Here is an 18,983-nt window from a genome sequence, read left to right on the forward strand (position 1 = left end):
CCTAGCCCAAGTCTGTACACAATGTGACAAAGGATGACTAGTTAACATCCCTTTGATCGACAATCACCTTTTTCCTACATGTGGCCTCCACCCATGTGGGAAGGGCCCTGTTAGTTTTCTTTCCTTTCCTTTTCTTTTTAAAGCACATCCAGCTGCACCTAGGATATAAACATAAATGAATACTTTCTTCCCTAGCAAAGTGATATTTTTAATATTTTTAAAATACTAGGTGTTCGAGTTGCCCTTCCGTGAATAGAAGGGACTATGATCTAACAGGGGATGGTGGAATACAATTTTTTGTCAGTTCCCCTTTCCCTGTAGTCAGGGGCATCTTGCCCATAGAGGCAAGTGGCGCGGGGTGCCAGGGCGCCAAGTTCTGTAGGGCACCAGGGAAGAGGCAGAGGCTGGGCACAGCGCTTCCCAGCACCAGCTCACCGCCCTCGCCCGCCTCGCTGAAGCAGTGCTGCACCTGGAGCCTCCGCCTCTTCCCCGCCAGAGGAGCCGCCCTCCAGCCGCTGCCCGCCTCCTCCAGCCCCACAAAGCTGCCGTTGGCAACTCTGGGAAACGGGGTGGGGGTGGAGTTGGCTGCGCTGGAGGGATCTTTGCACCACAGCACCTGATATACTTAAGGCGGCCCTGCCTGTAGTCATCCCTTCCATCATCTCATATGCTGCTCCAGAGGTCTTACCACACCCCTGCAGTGCAGATTTTTAGGGTGTGTGATAGGAATGGAGGGAAACCACCTCTCTGCCCTTCTGCCAGGGGTAGCATTTTGTGAACTATGGGACCATGCCTAGCTATTTAACTCAAAGAGACTTCGTTGATGTACTTTTTTATTTGGAATCTTATATGTCCACTGATTTTAATAGTCAAAATCCAACATAGTGTGGGTGAATAAGCTATCTGTGAGAAAAGGCATAGTCCTTCCATTCTTATTTAGAATGTCTATATATTGCACCATATTCCAGAAAATATCTCAAAGTGGTATACAATGAGGGGGAAAATATGAATGATTCACAATTCTGCAGGTATCTAAACAAATTTTGTTGTTGTTGTTTACTCGTTTACTCATGTCCAACTCTTCATGACCCCATGGACCAGAGAACGCCAGTCATCCACTGCCTCCCGCAGTTTGGTCAATTATCTTATATTAGTAGCATAAGCTTATTTATTTGTATCTTGATGTAACAAGCAGGTTGGCTTCCTCCCTTGAGGAGAAAACAGCAAGGGTTTCTGACACCCTCTCATTGGAATTTGTTCTTGGAAGGTACTTGCATCAATTTAATGTCATGGTGCCTGGGTGAAGTTAAAGACGAAGGTTGCATCACTATATCAAATCGGCTGTTTTTTCAATATAGTAAAGGTAAAGGGACCCCTGACCATTAGGTCCAGTCGTGACCGACCTTCCCGCCAGAGGGACCTATTTATCTACTTGCACTTTGACATGCTTTCGAACTGCTAGGTTGGCAGGAGCAGGGACCGAGCAACGGGAGCTCACCCCGTCGCGGGGATTCGAACCACTAACCTTCTGATCAGCAAGTCCTAGGCTCTGTGGTTTAACCCACAGCGCCACCCGCGTCCCATTTTTTCAATATAGTGTTATGCTTATCTGTTACTTCCATATATTTTAAGAACACAAATGGACAGATGCTATTGCTGGTATTCCATACACTTTCTGGCACAGACTTGAATAAAAGGGGCCCAGAGAAGCCAGGCATCACTCCCACAATTCAGAATTAAAAATTTAGGGGGCAGGGATGTCAGGTGACATTTCATTTGGGCTGGGGGCTGGGAAGGTGCCTTATCTCTAACTAGATACATTTTCAAGATTGCAGTTCAACAGAAGTGACCACAACAATAACTTGAGGATGACGATCAAAACTAAATTGAGCCAGCCAGCATTTAATTCATATTGAATAAAGCTTAGGAAAAACAAATACGGAAGCAGCAAGACAAGGCTGATTGAACCATAAAGCATAACAGAAAAAACTGCATGCATAAGAACATGGCAGTTACAATGAGAACTGTAAGATGGAAGTAAAAAAAAAAAGTATTTTTTGACAGCATCACATTTAAACTGGGATGTATTTTGAAAAACACAGCTTCAAATTAATATTTAAAACACTTCTCTTACTGGTGTCTTAAAGACATAAAACAGATACCTAATGTAACACAGCATAGAAACAACCAACAGGTAACACAGTATGGTTTACTGCACCAACATCGGATGGCAAAGAAGCAGGTGAAATAAAGGCAAACCCCAAAGAACTTTTCTGGATGCAAATACATAACCTATTACCCATAAGCAGGAGTAGGAAAGTTGTGGACTTCCAGATGTTGCTGTACTAGTTCCATCATCCCTAACCACTGGTCCTGCTGACAGGGGCTGATGGGACTTGGGAGTCCAACAACATCTAGAGGGCTATAGGTTCCCCACCAATGCCCTAAGGCAGGGGCGAAGTTTATGGAGAAAACATTTCAGGATGTTCAACCCACTCTCCTTATTTGTTACCAGACTTCATTTGAGAATTTTATTGACTAAACCAGATAGCTGTATCAGTGATGCCCTCCTGGGAGAAGTTGCTTCCAGTTTTCCACACCTCCCTCCTGCTATACATGTCCCCTATCATTCTCTGCAGGAATAAATACATGGCATCAACCTATTGTGGCACTTCCACAATGTGAAATCTAAGCATAACCTGCAGAAAAATAGTATTAATAGATGAAAGTCAGTGGGCTATAAATGTCACTATTGATCAAAGTACAGCACACAAAGTTATTCTGATGAAGTGCTGGTTGTGGCCAAGAGGCACTGGAGTTTATTTACTCCTCCTGCTATGAATTCTTCTTATATTACATATATATGAAAATATACAGTGCTTCTATATTGCTTCTTAAACTTCCCAACGAATATTTTTAATAGGTCTTGAATGTTCCCTCATACAATTCATGGAAATAGACCTTATGGGACACATAAAGCACAGAGATGACAGACAAGGACATTGGGTGTCACATTTTACCCACCTGGCTTTGCCGTGAAAGATACCAAGTCAGCTAAAGAGGTAAAAGCACAGGTAAAAATGTAGTGTAGCCTCACTCAACCAAAACATCTTTATTTCCACTTAACTGGAGTTAGTAGCAATTCTCATATAAAACACACATTTTATTTCAGTTATGAAAGCACTTGCTTATGAAAGGTGAAATTAACTGACCATTCATCAACTAAATTCCTAACTTTGTTTTAAAAGGAAGACTGAAAAGAAGAACGGTTTTTCTCTCATCTCCAAAGCAACCAAAGGGCTATGAAGGTCACACTCCTATGAACCACAAGCTTCTATTAGCACAGGATAGAAGATGTTATGATAAGCAGGGCCAACTGACATTCTTGGCAGTTGCCAGAGTGCCCTCAAAAAGGCCTACATTCAATGCTGGCCCTGGGGCCCTCACGCTGTAGGAGATGACCACCATTTGCGATAGTTGCCCATATGCTGCTGGGCCAACTTTAAGGCTCTTGCACTGATTTACAAGACCCTTGTCAACTTGGGTCAAGTATACCTTAAGGACTGCCTGATTCCTTATATTCCTGCCCAATCACTGAGGTCTTTGGAGACGTCATCATTGGCATCCCTCCATGGCTCATACACACAGCTCATATGCACAGAATTGTGTGCTCAATTCTATGAAACTTCCTCTTAGCTGAGATTAGAAAAGCTCCCTCCTCCCTGTTGAACTTCCAGCACCTGGTAAAATCCTTTTTATTATTTCATCAGGCATTTTAAGTAAGTTTTACGGTTAATTTTAACTGGTTTTATCTTTTCTATATCTTTCGTCACCTTACTGTACAGGCTATGGTGTTATGCAGTATATAAACGGTTGAGATCATTCGATAAAATTATCCAGAACTGCTTGAAGCAATGCTGTATCAAAGCCATTTTTAGGAACTAATATGGCAGGTGGCTCACAGCCACCTAGCATAAACTGAAGCACTCTGGTGGACACCAAGGCAAGTAACCTGTCATGAAAGGTACTAATGCATGAGGAGGAACACCAAAGGACACCTGGCAAACATGGCATCTGCCTGTATGACAGATCATACAACTTGGAATAATCACACCAAATACAGCTCAACTACCATGAATAGGGACCCATCAGCAACCCAATAAGCCAACGACTTCTGCTGCCTGCCTGAGACTGAAGGCAGAATACATGGTTTTGTTCAACTGGGTAGGTTAAAAGTGGTACCGACTTTCTTTTCAGACTCTCTGTACCCTTTTTAAAGTGGTTTACAACAAGGCATAAGACAAGGAACTCTGCATCAGACCTCTCAGTCAAACTGTGTCACATAGCAAAAGTATCTTCTTCATCCAAATTATGACACATAGCACATATTTGATTAAAAGACACAATGGATGTACTGTATCTTTGTACATTAAATAACCACGACACTTCCTTCTTATGTAGTATCTTCAGCAAACTAGGAAACTGTTAGCGGTTTTCAAATATTTGCAGTTGACAAACATGTTATGCAGGACAATCAAATTAATAGCAGACTGTACCAGTGGCGTTGCATCCTTTTATTGGCACAGTCAAATAGTTGCTGCTGCTGCCAGGCGGGCAAGGAGCATGGAGGGTGTGCAGGGGGGAGCCTGGTTAGCCGACGTGGCCCTTGGCAGGTGCATCCCCACATCACTGGCCAGGCAGCCCTTCAGCGAGGGTGCAAGGGGCACAATAGCTAGGCCAGGCCCAGAGACCCCCGGCAGCCGGCACCCGCTCAAAATCATGCGCCTGGAGCTATGCACCCCCCACGCTACACTCCTGGACTGTACAGAGTTTTCTACGGACTTGGTGACTGGTCATCACACAAAGATATTAGATCAATGTAGTTAAAAAGAAAGAAGGATGCTATTTTATAAACCTAACAAACCCATGTACAGCTCTGGATTGGCTACAATAATTCTGAAAGGAGACCTTGAAATTATAGTGCTCTCTAATGATTCCTTATCATCCTGGAAAAAGTGACAAGTGGGGTGCCACAGGGTTCTGTCCTGAGCCTGTTGTTGTTCAATATCTTTATAAATGACTTGGATGAAGGAATTGAGGGGATGCTCATCAAATTTGCAAATGACACCCAGCTAGGAGGGGTAGTCAGTGCTGTAAAAGATAGAATTGAGATTCAAAATGATCTTAACAGATTGGAGAACTGGGCCCAAATAAACAAAATAAATTTCAATAGGGACAAATGGAAGGTTCTGCACTTAGGCAGGAAGAACCAGCTGCACAAATATAAGTCAGGGGACATCTGGATTGGCAGTAGTACGTGTGAAAAGGATCTAGGGGTCTTGGTGGACCACAAGCTTAACATGAGCCAACAGTGTGATGCAGCAGCAAAAAAGCTAATGCTATTCTAGGCTGCATCAACAAAAGTACAATGTCCCAATCAAGAGAAATAATAGTCCCGCTCTATTCTGCCTTGGTCAGACCACTACTGGAGTACTCTGTCCAATTTTTGACACCACAATTTAAGAAGGATATTGACAAGCTATAATGTGTGCAGAGAAAGGCAATCAAGGTGATCAAGGATCTGGAAACCAAGCGTCAAGATGAGCAGTTGAGGGAGCTGGGTATGGTCAGCCTGGAAAAGAAGCGTCTGAGAGGAGATATGATAGCCATGTTCAAATATTAAAAGGCTGTCACATGGAAGATGGAGCAAGCTTGTTTTCTCCTGCAGCTGGGCACAACTTAGTGCGGATGCTTCTAATATTATTGATAATGGTAGAAGATGCTTGTGTGTGTGTGTAAAGGCAATCTATTTCATCTCAACTTTCTCTCAGTGGTGCTAGGTGACAAAGACACAGGTGCTCTCAAGGACTGCTTTTCTTGGTATGTGGTCCCTTCCCTGCCAGTTTTTCATCTTTCTAGGTTCATCCTGCTTAAGAGGCTTTGCTTGCAGAATATTCTGGGACTATGTGAAAGATGCACAGGACCAGTCTTGCTTATGTAGCTGTCATACTTTCACATATACCATGTGGGATAGCATCATGGCGAAGTATGTGTGTGTGTGTGTGTGTGTGTGTGTGTGTACACACATATGTGCAAACACATAAAGCTGGTCAGGCAATAATTAGAGAAATGAGTGGCTGCCTTCATCCTTTCTTCTCCAGCTCACACTTTCACATACCCATAATGCTTTCAGCATCCTTCCAATTCTGTGTCTCCCTCCAACCTTCACATCTTCTTTTCTGTGCCCTCATGCTTCCCTCCCTCATCTCTTTCTTCACTTTTATCTTCAGATCAATGACACTGTAAAATGAGAGGTGTCAATGGCTCAAGTCAGGCTTGAAATCACTCTCTGGCCTGCACGTGATTCCTCTTCATCACATAAATTGGGGCACTAACCAGAGTTTTTCAGCTGGAAGACACTTCACACACATTCAGCACTTTCCCCAGATTATTTTGCACGTTCAAGGCCTGAGTCACGGCCTTCAATTTAGGTTCTGGGAGTGCCCTATTGTAAGTTGAAATTGCAGCCTGTTCAAGCCATAGCAAGGGCTATGCAGAGCTAGCCAACTAATATGCTACCTTTGTTTATTACCGCAAATCAACTGGTAAATGAAATGTACTGAAGCAGAAGGGACACAGGGTGTGGCATAGCTTGGAGGAGGGCTGAAAATCTAGAAAACTCCAGTGGAACAGAAGACAAACACTAGAAATGTTTTTTGGGGGAGGGGGGTTCCTGCTTTTTGGTCTGTGTTTCATTAGTTTTTGTGGGTATAGGTGTTTTGTCTGTTTTTTGCTTTGTTTTAGGGAGCTTTGTGTTGAAACTGGGGGCAGCCCATGGAGCAGACCAAATAATCAACTCTTCCAACAATTTAATGAAAAGACATTTTCACTTCCCACCACGCCCTCTGGAATCCATTTGCTAGGGAGACTCAACAAGTGGTATTCTTATTCTTATTCTTGGTTTCTTGGTTTACAAAAGTATGTGCAATGTCTCTTTTTTCAAGTTACATTTTCTACAGGTCAGTTTCATTTGTTGAGACATTAGTGTTACATTGGGAAGTGAAAGGGGGGGAGAGGTGGAGGGGGCCATGGTGGGTGGGGGTGGGTCGGATGGCGATGTTTCTATTTTACTCAATGTGTGTGTGAGGTTTTGTGTCAGCGTCATTTGTACAGGTTCTCTTTGCTATTTGCTTGTGTTCCTCAACAAGTGGTATTGATATTATCACGTGTGGATGGATGTAGACTTGGGCTGATGAAACGTTTCTGGAAATTTGGTAGCTAAAAAACCCAGGAAGCAGATGTGTCAGCTTTTGGAAAGTGCCTTAAAATACGTCTACATCTGGTGGGGAAGAATGAAATTACAAAACGGCTGAGTGGTCTGGAAAGAGAGAACAGGGAGAAGTGATTCACTCTCTCAACATGTAAACTCTTTGTTGAATCTAATATAACAGAAGGTTCTGGGGGGAAATGAAGACCTAATGCTGGGGTGCTCAATGTGTTGCCAATCACCCACCAAGCCCCCCCCCCCCGACCCTCCCTATTTTGAGGAGGAGGTGGTTATTTGGTTAGGAGAGGGGTTGTGTGTTTGGCACAGGGTCCTTCACCCCCCTTTGGTATGCATTTTATTGGTTTTTATTTGCTGCCTGTTTTTTTTTGTGTGTTTTTGGAGAGGGGCAGGTTCTGAGCATCGCCAGTTTTTCTTCTCTGAAACCTGTGATGCTCATAGCACAGTTTTTAAGCTTTCTAAATGCCTCCTGGGTTCAACAAAGTTGGGGACTCCTCTACTAACGCACCTCCAGATATTGTGAAGACCCCTTCAAATAAAAGGCTTTAAAAGCTACATGGAAGGTAGTATGAAGAGACACACTGTTTGTAAATTTTTCAGTAGGGAATGTGATTTTTTTAGTAGAAAAATGGCTAGAAAGAAGGAAAAGGATTAAGGAGCCCCTTCCCCTCACCATTCACTGTCCAGACTCATTGCAGAGTTGCTGCAACTGAAAAGTCCAGTAAGAAATGGTAACATACAGGTCCTGTATAATGTTTTCTTTGGTCGCTCTGATTCTCCCACCCCCACCTTGCAGTTTTTTAAATGTCCCTCGTGTAATTTTCTAATTTCACCACTAGATGTCGGTAGCACATATTTAGTCTACTGAAGCTCAATGCCATTAAAATGCACCAGACAAGTTCTATTTTGCAAATTAGACATCCTCAAAACTGAACTGAAGGTGCTAGGCTGCCCAAGCTTTCTGAAACAATGGCATTTGGTTTTTCTAACTTGTACAAATGACTTTATGCAAACCAGATCTAAGTAAAAATCAAGATGCATGGAATAATTACACTCATGCCTGCTTTCCATGTGTTTAAATAAGAACTAAGGGAAATACAGATACACAACAATGAATATAATGTGATATCGTGTTAAAAATAAGTTTCAAATAAGTTTTACAAACTACACTTTGTGGGAATGTTTGGAACTAATGGGTATTATTAGCAAAATAAATGGCTAGGATAATTTCAATCCCAGCTCCAAGAAAAATGCTTTACAAAAGAGGGAGGAAATGCTATATTGGAGAGTGACTGGGTAAGAACAGAGTGACTCAGCCTCTTTGCAGATGCCTGCAAAGAACTGCCAAAACTATTCCAGCTTCTACTGTACTAGCCACTCCAAAGTTTGGGTGGAGCGATTTAATTCACTGTCTCACAAAACTTTGTATTCCTGGATCAAACATCTGCGATGCAGCAAAAGTTTATAGAAATGCGGTACCACCCCTGGCCCTGCCCCCCAACCACATGACAGATTCTTTGGAATTTAAAGTGGGATCTATTACAGCCTTCTAGATTGCAATATACCTTTGCTTTGTATGGCTCAAGGTCAGGGCCGGATTTAGGTCTGATGAGGCCCTAAGCTACTGAACGTAATGGGGCCCTTTATATGTCCAGCTGTCCTTTGTCAACAACAAATTGTCGCTATTTTTGTGTGTTGAATATATGCTATATGTTAATTTATGGACCTAATAGGTATCTAAAGCCATTTGCACATGTTGCCATGCAACCAGTCCATGCAGAATGTAGGCACCCTATATAAAGAAATGAGCAAACTAGTGATATTTTAGGGAGCAGGCTAGCAGGCGGGGCCCATTACTTACATCAAAGGAACCTACACAACACAAAACACTGTTGCTGTATGTAGGTTTTATTTTATTTGTTTTTTATCTTACATTTTGGAAATATACATCCAGTTTTCTTTATTTCTTTTTTTTTGGGGGGGCCCCCCAAGAGAGTGGAGCCCTAAGCTATAGCTTGTTTAGCTTATACGTAAATCCGGCACTGCTCAAGGTCTTCAAGACAAGGAAGAAAAGATGAAGCCATTTTGTCTCCCACAACTGGAGCTGTCTTTTGATTTCCAGAGGGCGCCCAGGAAACAATAAAAAAACAGCAGGAGGGGCCCACTCTGGAAAAGCTGTCATTCCCATTAGAAAGCATTGTTTTGACATGGATACGGTACTAGTAGAACTTCTGCAGCGTTTTCTGTAGGACACATCTGATCTACCAGTGCAGCTGTGGCCACAGCTAGGTTGCAGAGCACATGCTTTGCCAGGGCCGGGCCCCTCATGAGATCTTGCCGCAAGCCGGTGCCACTGCCAGCACTTCGCGAGTGACACTGCGCAATGCAGGTAAGGGAGGCTTGCAGGGTGGCACACTAATTCCGTTTTGCCTCAAGCACTGAAGCAGAACGTGCTGCTCCTGTGCTTTGCGTCCCAGGTTAGTTCAATCCCAGTTATTTCCAGACAAAGAATCCCAGGCAGCAAGGCTATGAAACAACTTTGGGCAGATATTTGAAATCCATCACAGCAGGCAGACCTGGGTTAGCAGAGACAAGGGCCTGACTCAGCTGCACGTGTGCTTTACACATCTCTCTACCAAATTCAAAAACACTTGTCCGCACCTTGAAAGCCCGGACCGTATGACAAAACAGCAATTAAGAACTCCACACTGGTACGTCTAAATGAATGAATGAATGAATGAATGAAGAATAAGCAATCCTTGCATAAAAAGAAACCCAAGGTAGCTGAAATGGCAAAATAAATTTAAAAAAAGAATGAGCATTATAAACAGTAAAGTCCAACAAAACACATCATCAGACAAAGACAGCACAGTCACCATCCCAGTAGCTTAGGACACAAAGATGCTATAAAATAAGAACATTCTAACAGCTTTTTGAAAGGAGTCAGGGATATGGATTGCCATTAAAGAGGGAATTCTATCACTGAAGTGCCATGACTAAAAATGTCCTTGGTGTGGCACTAGTAGCCTGGCCACAGAAGCTGGCAGCAACCTCATAATAATAACCTTCATCTTGCATAATAAGGAGCAGACATGGGGAGGGAAGAGGTAGCCAGCACGTAAGAGTTTTAAAAATACAAAATACTTGCAAGCAAATGCCTCAACAAACCAATGAGATCCACAGCAGATCACATAACACGTACAAAGAAAAGTTTAAAAATGGTTGTTGGTAGCTGTGTGCATTGCAATTTATGCCGTGTAATGTCTGGGTCAACTGATGGTGTGTGTGTGTGTGTGTGTGTGTGTGTGTGTGTATCTCGTAAGCACACTTATTGGCACCTTGATGTTTATACCTAATACCCTCCAGGAAAAACTGGAAAAGAACAGGTTAATTAGTTAATTATTTCTACAGTAAAAGAAGCTTTGCATGGCAAAGATGCAAAGTTACTTTTGCATAAATGTGGTTAAAGCAGAGTAAACATTCATTCACCATAGTAGCTATCTAGCTGACCTTCCCCACAGCTGCAACAAGTAAAGCTACATCTACAATGCGTTCATTTTACAGAGGGCATTAATAACTTCACCGGTGGCTCATGTGCTCTCGGTAAGGATGTAATGAAAACACCACAGCTGGGCATAGCACCTTGGTTTCTGTCTGAGTCAATATCTTGCTGTCTCCTTGTTTACAGGGGAAAAATATATTCAGCTGCCGGATCACATGCTACTCTAATTATCCTGTTTCAGTGCCAAACGTTCAAGATTACAGTACAGCAAATAATTACCACCCAGCTGGCAAACATTTAACAAGGTTAAATAGGCATGTCATTTACATGTTTCACACTCCTGTCACCTATTTCAAACAGAGGAGCGGTAATAATGGAACACCTACTTTGTTCCATAAAATCTAATCCTAATAATCCTATAAGACACATTCAGTTTAGGCATAAGCATGTTTTAGAGAATAAGGAATGTGTCATAGGCTCACATACATTTTTTACACCTTCCAAACACAGATTGGTTTTGTTCAGTACAAACCACAGTTTCCCATTACATGCACACCAACAAACTATGGCTTGCACTTGCTCTAACCAGAATCAAACAAGCAATCACAATTCTGACGTGTTACCATCATCATCATCATCATCATCATCATTTCAGTTCATGAGGCCATCCAATTAATTCTGCATGATTTCCTAATAATATTTGCAATATTTGCAATGCCTCCTAGTTTGGTGCCATCTGAAATACCATAAGCAAATTCCTACCACCTCCCCTAGATTACTAATAACAATAGCAAATCTGAGGAACTTTAACAAAATCCTTTGACTACTTCTCTTGAATTAGTGCCTTACTTTAACAAAGCTACACCGCACACAAAGTAATAAAACAGTATTCCGATGGCTCTTTTAAAATTGGAAACAGTGCTTCAGAAAGGGGGCAACTGGAACTGGAGAACTGCACAGGGGCTACTTATCCTCTTCATTTCTCACTTTAGAAAGTGCTGCCAGTGTGTCGTAAGTTTGCCTGTAAAGAGTACTGGATTCCTTGTCTATATTACAATCTGGTTATTGATACCTATATTTCCTCACTTGACCTAGAAAGTGTTCTGTGCTGCTGTTTGGGGGTGGGTTTGCTCAATTCCCAAGGATGGGGCCTCATATTACTTTTGGACATATAACACCGATTCTGACCTGACTGCACTAGTTGCCAATTACAATGGTAACTCTGGTTACGAACTTAATTCGTTCCGGAGGTCCGTTCTTAACCTGAAACTGTTCTTAACCTGAGGTACCACTTTAGCTAATGGGGCCACCGCCGTGCCGCCACCACGCAATTTCTGTTCTCATCCTGAGGTAAAGTTCTTAACCCGAGGTACTACTTCCAGGTTAGCGGAGTCTGTAACCCGAAGTGTTTGTAACCTGAGGTACCACTGTAGTTTCTGGGCCCAATTCAAAGTACTAGTTTTGATATATAAAGCCTTAAACAGCTCAGAATTGCAGACCCCATATGAACCAGACCCAGACCCTTCAGTCATCATCTGAGGCCCTTCTTCATGTGGCCCCTCCATGAGATCCAGGGATGGCAACATGAGGATAGGCCTTTTTATGCTGTGGCTGTCTGTTGGTGGACAGCTCTGTCCAGGGAGGTTCATCTGGCACCATCATTATACATATCTTTAGGCGCTACGCAAAAGCTTTCCTCTATAACCAGGCCTTTCACCTTTAACCATCTGTGGCCTTTTAGAAGTGGGTGGGATGTTTTTAATATTATTACACGTCGTCCCCCAATTTTCACAGTTTCAGGTGCTTACCCGAGGTCTGTGTTTACTTTTGGGAAATAAGGCACAGCAGAGACTGTGATGTCTTTATTATATATGGTTTATATGCGAAGCGGGGAGGGGTCCCCCAGCATTACACTTGAAGAGGGTCTTGCCTCCTCCATAAATCACATTGTGAGTTATGAGAGGCCAATTCAAAACACAGCTGAAATATATTTTTTCTGTTATATACAGTTCTATTCTCAATATTTTATTTAAGGCCCTTTTGGTCTAATAAGAGGTTTCTCATTCACAACCTTGCTTCTCTTTCTCACACTGGCATAAAAATAGTGTTTATAGCGTCAAAGACTGTTGCCATGGAAATTGAGGTGCCATAGAAACGGCATGACTTTGCTGCAGGATGAAGTAACTTAAAAAGGCAATGAAGAAGAAGGGACTTGTCAATATACACAATTAATGAGGAAAATGCTACAGAAAAGAACAAATGTGTCATGAATTGTATCTCAGTAAGATTATTTCCAACATTATCATCCAGTCAATGGAAATTGCTACTTTTCTCATTTTTAATATAAGCTTTTTAAATGAAAACGTTTTTGCAAATTAGAACCACTGCTTTTGTAACAAAACCCGCCCCAAAAGACCCTCCCCCCAAAAACAGATATGAAAGCCTTTCAGTAGACTTGGAACATGACAATACCATCATCATTTATTGTTGACTCAAAACTACTTGATCATACTGTAGTATCATAAACATAACAGTGAAATAAAACATTCAATATTTTCACACTACCAGATAACATAACATAAGTGAAACAATGGTACACAAATTTTAACACCCTTAGATTTCACTGTCAGTTTGCAAGTCTATGATGCCTCCTACTACACATTTTTGGGGCTCAATTTGATCATTTAGTAAACTTTCTGATGAGAGAACACAAACTTAGTTTAGCCAACACCTTTGATCGATGTTTAGGATGATATGTAATTATGGCATCTGGCCTGCATTATCAGGACTTCCCATTCTGCTTTTTCCTGCTGCAGACACTCCAGAGCAGATTTGGGGAGCACTGCTTCCTCCCACCAGGGGAAAGGCAGCAGCAAGAGTGCTGAAGTGAGCACCCATCGCATATTTTGAGGGACCACTCCCTGCTTGCTGTCCCCTCCCAAGCTTGTAAATGCCACCAGGCCATGGCAACCAAAATCAAGATAATGGAAACAACACGAGTTCTATGCCAACAACACCAAAATGCCCACCTCTGGGAAGCACGGCCCTTCCATTCAAAGGATTTATAAACAATATCAAATACATTAGGAACTGGGGGCTAGAGCAGCTTAGGAAAACAGCACAATCCTGTTTACAACCCGAGATGTGGTGAGGGAAAGAGAACAAAGGAGCTCTGTATGTGCCAGACAAGAGCTCAATGGCTCACTAAGGAAAAGCAGATTCAGTCATCACAGTGGAGAAAAAGCACACAAAACCTACTGAACATTGTCTAAAAAGCAAAACAAAAAACCTGAAATTATTATTTTTCTTCTTTATTTGTTTCTGTGGGTCAATGGCCCCTGATAGAAAACTCTTGCCCTAGAAAGTGCCTTTGGGAAGAAACTCAGGATGAATTCTTGGGGACAAACTCTCAAAGAAATGTTAACTGACTGTAACCCACCTTGAATGGGAGGACTCTGCCTACTACCTTGCTGCCTCAGATTGAGACTTCTGCTTGCCATACTTCTGACCCCTTCAACTCTCTATGCTGTCATGGAACCTTCTGCCTGACTTTGATGTCACACTTTCATCTGAGCCCTCTGATCCAGTGCCTAACCTCCATCCCATCTGTGACATCATCTACCGTCCTTCTGATCTTCATACATCCATGCCTGAAATGGACCCCCAATACTAGGCCAAAGCCTGACACACAGGCTGGGCCTCCCTTAAGCTAGCCTCTAGACCATGGGTAGGCAAACTAAGGCCCGGGGGCCGGATGCGGCCCAACTGCCTTCTAAATCTGACCCGCAGATGGTCCAGGAATCAGCATATTTTGACATGAGTAGAATGTGTCCTTTTATTTAAAATGCATCTCTGGGATATTTGTGGGGCCTGCCTGGTGTTTTTACATGAGCAGAATGTGTGCCTTTATTTAAAATGCATCTCTGGGTTATTTGTGGGGCATAGGAATTCGTTCATTTTTTTTCTTAAAATATAGTCCGGCCCCCCACAAGGTCTGAGGGACAGTGGACCAGCCACCTGCTGAAAAAGTTTGCTGACCCCTGCTCTAGACACAGAAGCTGCATAATTACCGTATTTTTCGCACCATAGGGCGCACCTGACAATAGGGCGCACCTATTTTTAGAGGAGGAAAACACACACAAAAATATTCTGAATCAAATGTTGCACTAAACTATTTAAAGCAGCAAAGCGGGCGGCTCCTGTCTGCTTTGCTGCTTTAAATCGAGCCTCAGAGGAGGGTAGGAAGGGGAACCATGGCTTATCTAAGTCCAGTTAATAATGCTGAACCTGACTTATGGCCATTGAGATTAGCCTGGCCGTCTCAGTGGAAATCTGGGGAGGCTAGGGTGGACATTCCAGTGGTCAAAGTGTGGTTGTGTCTTCCTGCCCGGCATCTATTTCCTGCCCTCTTTCTCCCCTGCACCCCCACACCCTGCTTCGAGGGAAGGAAGCGGAGCCATGGATCCTCTGCTCACAACTGCAGTGGATTCCATCCACTTTGAAGCAGGAAAGTGGGAGAGGAGTGTAAGCTGCTCCCCTCCCACTTTGCTGCTTCAAAGGGAGCCCAGGAGGAGGGAATCCTCTGCAGCCGCAAGCAGAGGATCCATGGTCCCCTTCCTTCCCTCTTCCGTGATTGATTTGAAGCAGGAAAGTGGGAGAGGAGCTGCTTACACAAGTGTAAGCTGCTCCCCTCCCACTTTGCTGTTTCAAAGGGAGCCCGAGAGGAGGGAATCCGCTGCCTTCGCTAGCAGAGGATCCATGGTCCCCTTCCTTCCCTCCTCCGTAGTTGCTTTGAAGCAGGAAAGTGGGAGAGGAGCTGCTTACAGCGCGGCTTCTCCTGGCTTTTCTGGGAGGTGGGGGGGGGATTCCACCACCTCCCGCAAAACCGGCAGAAGCCGCCAGCTCTTTAAAGGGGCTGCGCGGCTTCTCCTGGCTTTTCTGGGAGGTGGGAGAAGGGACTGATGCAGCCAGTCAGTCCCTTCTCCCTCCTGGGGAAAAGCCCGCAAGAGCGCAGGAAGCTTGTGTGCGGCTCTTGGGGGCTTTTCCCGCCTGCCTCCCCCTTGCATTCGCTCCATAGGACACACACACATTTTCCCTTGCTTTTTAGGAGGGAAAAAGTGCGTCCTATAGAGCGAAAAATACGGTATATCTACATTATTGTCTGGCCATAGCTGCTTGTGTAGGTTAGGAAAGTGTTAGAAATTAGTATTATCAGTCATTTCCAGATGACCTGTTTATTGAACATACGTTGTGGTTTGTTTGCAAGGAAGTTAGACAGTGTTGCATCAAGCTTTACAGTGCATTTTCCCATCACTTTCCTTATTGCAAAAAAAAGTCTAGTTTCGGGGAGAAGCAGGCATGTTGTGCAAGGGGTTCAAATCAACTTTAATTGCACAACATGAATTTGTCAGTACTGTATGTGATTGAATCCCACCCAAAAATAGGTATAGTCAGTAAGCATTATTTATGGCCAAGGGAAATATATTGCACATGAAGAGAAAAGGCTCTCATTAAACATTATTTTGAATACAGTCAGTGAAAGGAAGCACATCTCACATTTCTTAGCAAGAGGAAAGACCTGTTTGGCAACTTTTTGCATCTATAACCCAATGAACAGCTAAACAAGAAATCATTGCAGATTTGAGCACAACCATTGTGATAGCATCACTGATACTAATGGGAATGAGAAAAATTCTATGTTTATGGATCTTCTGGATCAGCTTCAAGGGTAATTATACAGCAGTGAGAGGGTATCAAAAAGCCTCTTGTATGAAGAGCATGAAAGTGAAGTTTATAAATGCTCCACCTAACTCATCTGAATATGGTACAACTGTCCTGTTACATCTTAGTCACTGCTAAATTCCCATCTCTTTCAGTCACTGAATGAGTAATGACATTACTTCAGAATCCAAGCTCTGAGCAAATTACAATACATTTGGTATGCTGATAAATTCCACTCAAATCGCTGCACCAACATCTGGCAGCATTATACACAAGATCTACAGTGTTCCACTTTTCTCACAACAATAGGTATATATATTATTTTTAAATAGGAAAGTTAAGGGAAAGAATATTAAGAAAAGAAATAAAATGCCTTAATGAAAAATGTGGTGTTTTTTTTAAAGTCTGTACTTCCATCCCACCCACAAGCAACAAACACAGCAGCTAGGCAGCAGAGCTGTAAAGGCAACCCATTCAGGCTACTATTTAAAGGTAAAGGTACCCCTGACCATTAGGTTCACTTGCGGATGACTCTGGGGTTGCGCGCTCATCTCGTTTTACTGGCCAAGGGAGCCGGCGTTTGTCCGCAGACTTCCGGTTCATGTGGCCAGCATGATTAAGCCGCTTCTGGCAAACCATTTAGCAAGGACAATTTCTCTCACAGTGGTCTCTCACTACTTCTGCCACCATCAGTCAATGAATGGTAGAAATTGGGCCTTGCCCTCCTCTTACCATGACCCCTCTCCTATGGTGGTCATCACAAAAGATGGAACCATATTGTGATGAGAGAAAATGTAGAAGAAAAACATGTGCCAGGTAGGTCCCTATGTACTGCTTCATTCCTAGCCTTATTATTATTATTATTATTATTATTATTATTATACCATTCTTCATCTGAGGGCCAGTGTAAAAACAGACAAATACATAACATAATAACAAACAAAACAATACCCTGCCCCAAGTTTAAAAGTCCATAGACGGTTAATTTGCCAAAGGCCTGATAATCCCATAGGGCACTTAGGAGGAAACGTAAATAGCCTATAAACAGAGAACAGAACAATTAATATTATTCCTTCTACATTTTAACTCCCCCTCCGTCTCTCAAACACTATTGAGGAATCTATGACGGCGTCAAAACTGAAGTAGCGATTCGCTTTACCATGATCCTAACATCCCACATTTAAAAGCCCTTGCAAAGGATCATTCCGACACCAACTTGTATTTAGCATAATACAAACACATACTATTAAGAAGCAAGCTGGTAATATGAAGGTTTGGCACAGAGATTGCCATAATTACACTTTATATGAGCAGAGAGCAAATATGTTTTTGTTCCTGTTTAACATGCCTTTGGATATATATGGTCAGACACAGTGGATTATTTCAAGCTATTTATTTATTTATTTATAAAATCTATTTTCCCTACTTTTTTTTTTTTTTTTTACCTCTGTTGAAATATCCCAGCTGGTTTGCCAATTTAGATGCCAGGCAAGTTGTGTAATCATGTTTTTGGCAATGGAGATATGTGTATGTACGGTATATACAGTAACAGCATGCAAAACAAAATTAGAATCAATTACTGTAAACCGTAACCAAAGCAGAATCTAAAACAGACCAAAATGGCACTTCTGTTGAAGAGTTTCAGGGATGAATAGCTATGTCTACATGGGATAATTTGTACAAACTCTCTAGCAAGGCAATGATGGGACTACTTCAAAATGTTATAAAGGGAGCTTGCACATGAATGCAGAATTGTTAAATTAGCTTGGGGTACTTTTTGCTGTGTAGCTTGCCTACCTATTGCCATAAAATGCTTTTTAAAATCTGAATGACACAGTCAGTTACAATGAACATTCCTTTTCCGAATTAATCCATGGGTGCTTTAGTTGGGATCTTGGCACTGCAGGGGGTTGAACTAGATGACCCTCAGGGTCCCTTACAACTCTACTCTTATTACTGACTTCTGTTATCAATACTGAAGAAACACCAAAGAAGGCTCCATGCAGGATATCCCCCCCCCCCCCCGCACTGAGGTAATGGGTTGTATTCAACTAAGTCCTATTCAGACCAGACCCATTAAATTAATTAACCTGACTTAGTCATGATAATTAACTTCAATTGGTCTAATCTGAATGGAGCTAGTATTGAATGCCACCCATGACATGTGTAAGGAAAACAGGTATTATTACATTATGAGTATAGTATTTATTTTACCACACTCATGTTGGCTGGGAAGCTTCTATACTAGTATAGATGGGTTTTTGACAGTCTGGACTGACCAGGCTATCATACACCTGTTGAAAATCTACCTGTAACAAAATTCCTACCTGTCAGTCTTTGAAAACTAATTACAGCACCAGACACAAAGCAATCAACTTTTTCTTTTGAGTAAAATATAACTATTGTGAAAGAGCCAGCGCTAGAAACTGGATAACAGGTTCAGGTGGTGGTGGTGTTTTTTAAATAGACATTTTG

The 18,983-nt window shown here is 42.5% G+C and overlaps 2 protein-coding genes across 2 annotated transcripts in view; one reads left to right on the plus strand and one right to left on the minus strand.

The window, feature by feature from the left end:
• The window catches only part of FMN1 (formin 1), a 122,909-nt gene that overhangs the window by 100,131 nt on the left and 3,795 nt on the right, over positions 1-18,983 (minus strand). The window lies entirely within an intron of this gene.
• Positions 3,047-18,983, plus strand: part of LOC308462202 (uncharacterized protein) — a gene marked incomplete at its 5' end in the record, with an annotated part of 49,491 nt that continues 33,554 nt past the window's right edge. Inside the window, 2 exons of the transcript XR_013979063.1 lie at positions 3,047-3,743; positions 6,805-6,939. The remainder of the gene's footprint in view (positions 3,744-6,804; positions 6,940-18,983) is intronic.

The sequence above is a fragment of the Podarcis pityusensis genome (genome assembly GCF_964106645.2).
Source record: "Podarcis pityusensis genome assembly, chromosome: 1".
In the NCBI taxonomy this organism is placed as follows: Eukaryota; Metazoa; Chordata; class Lepidosauria; order Squamata; family Lacertidae; genus Podarcis; species Podarcis pityusensis.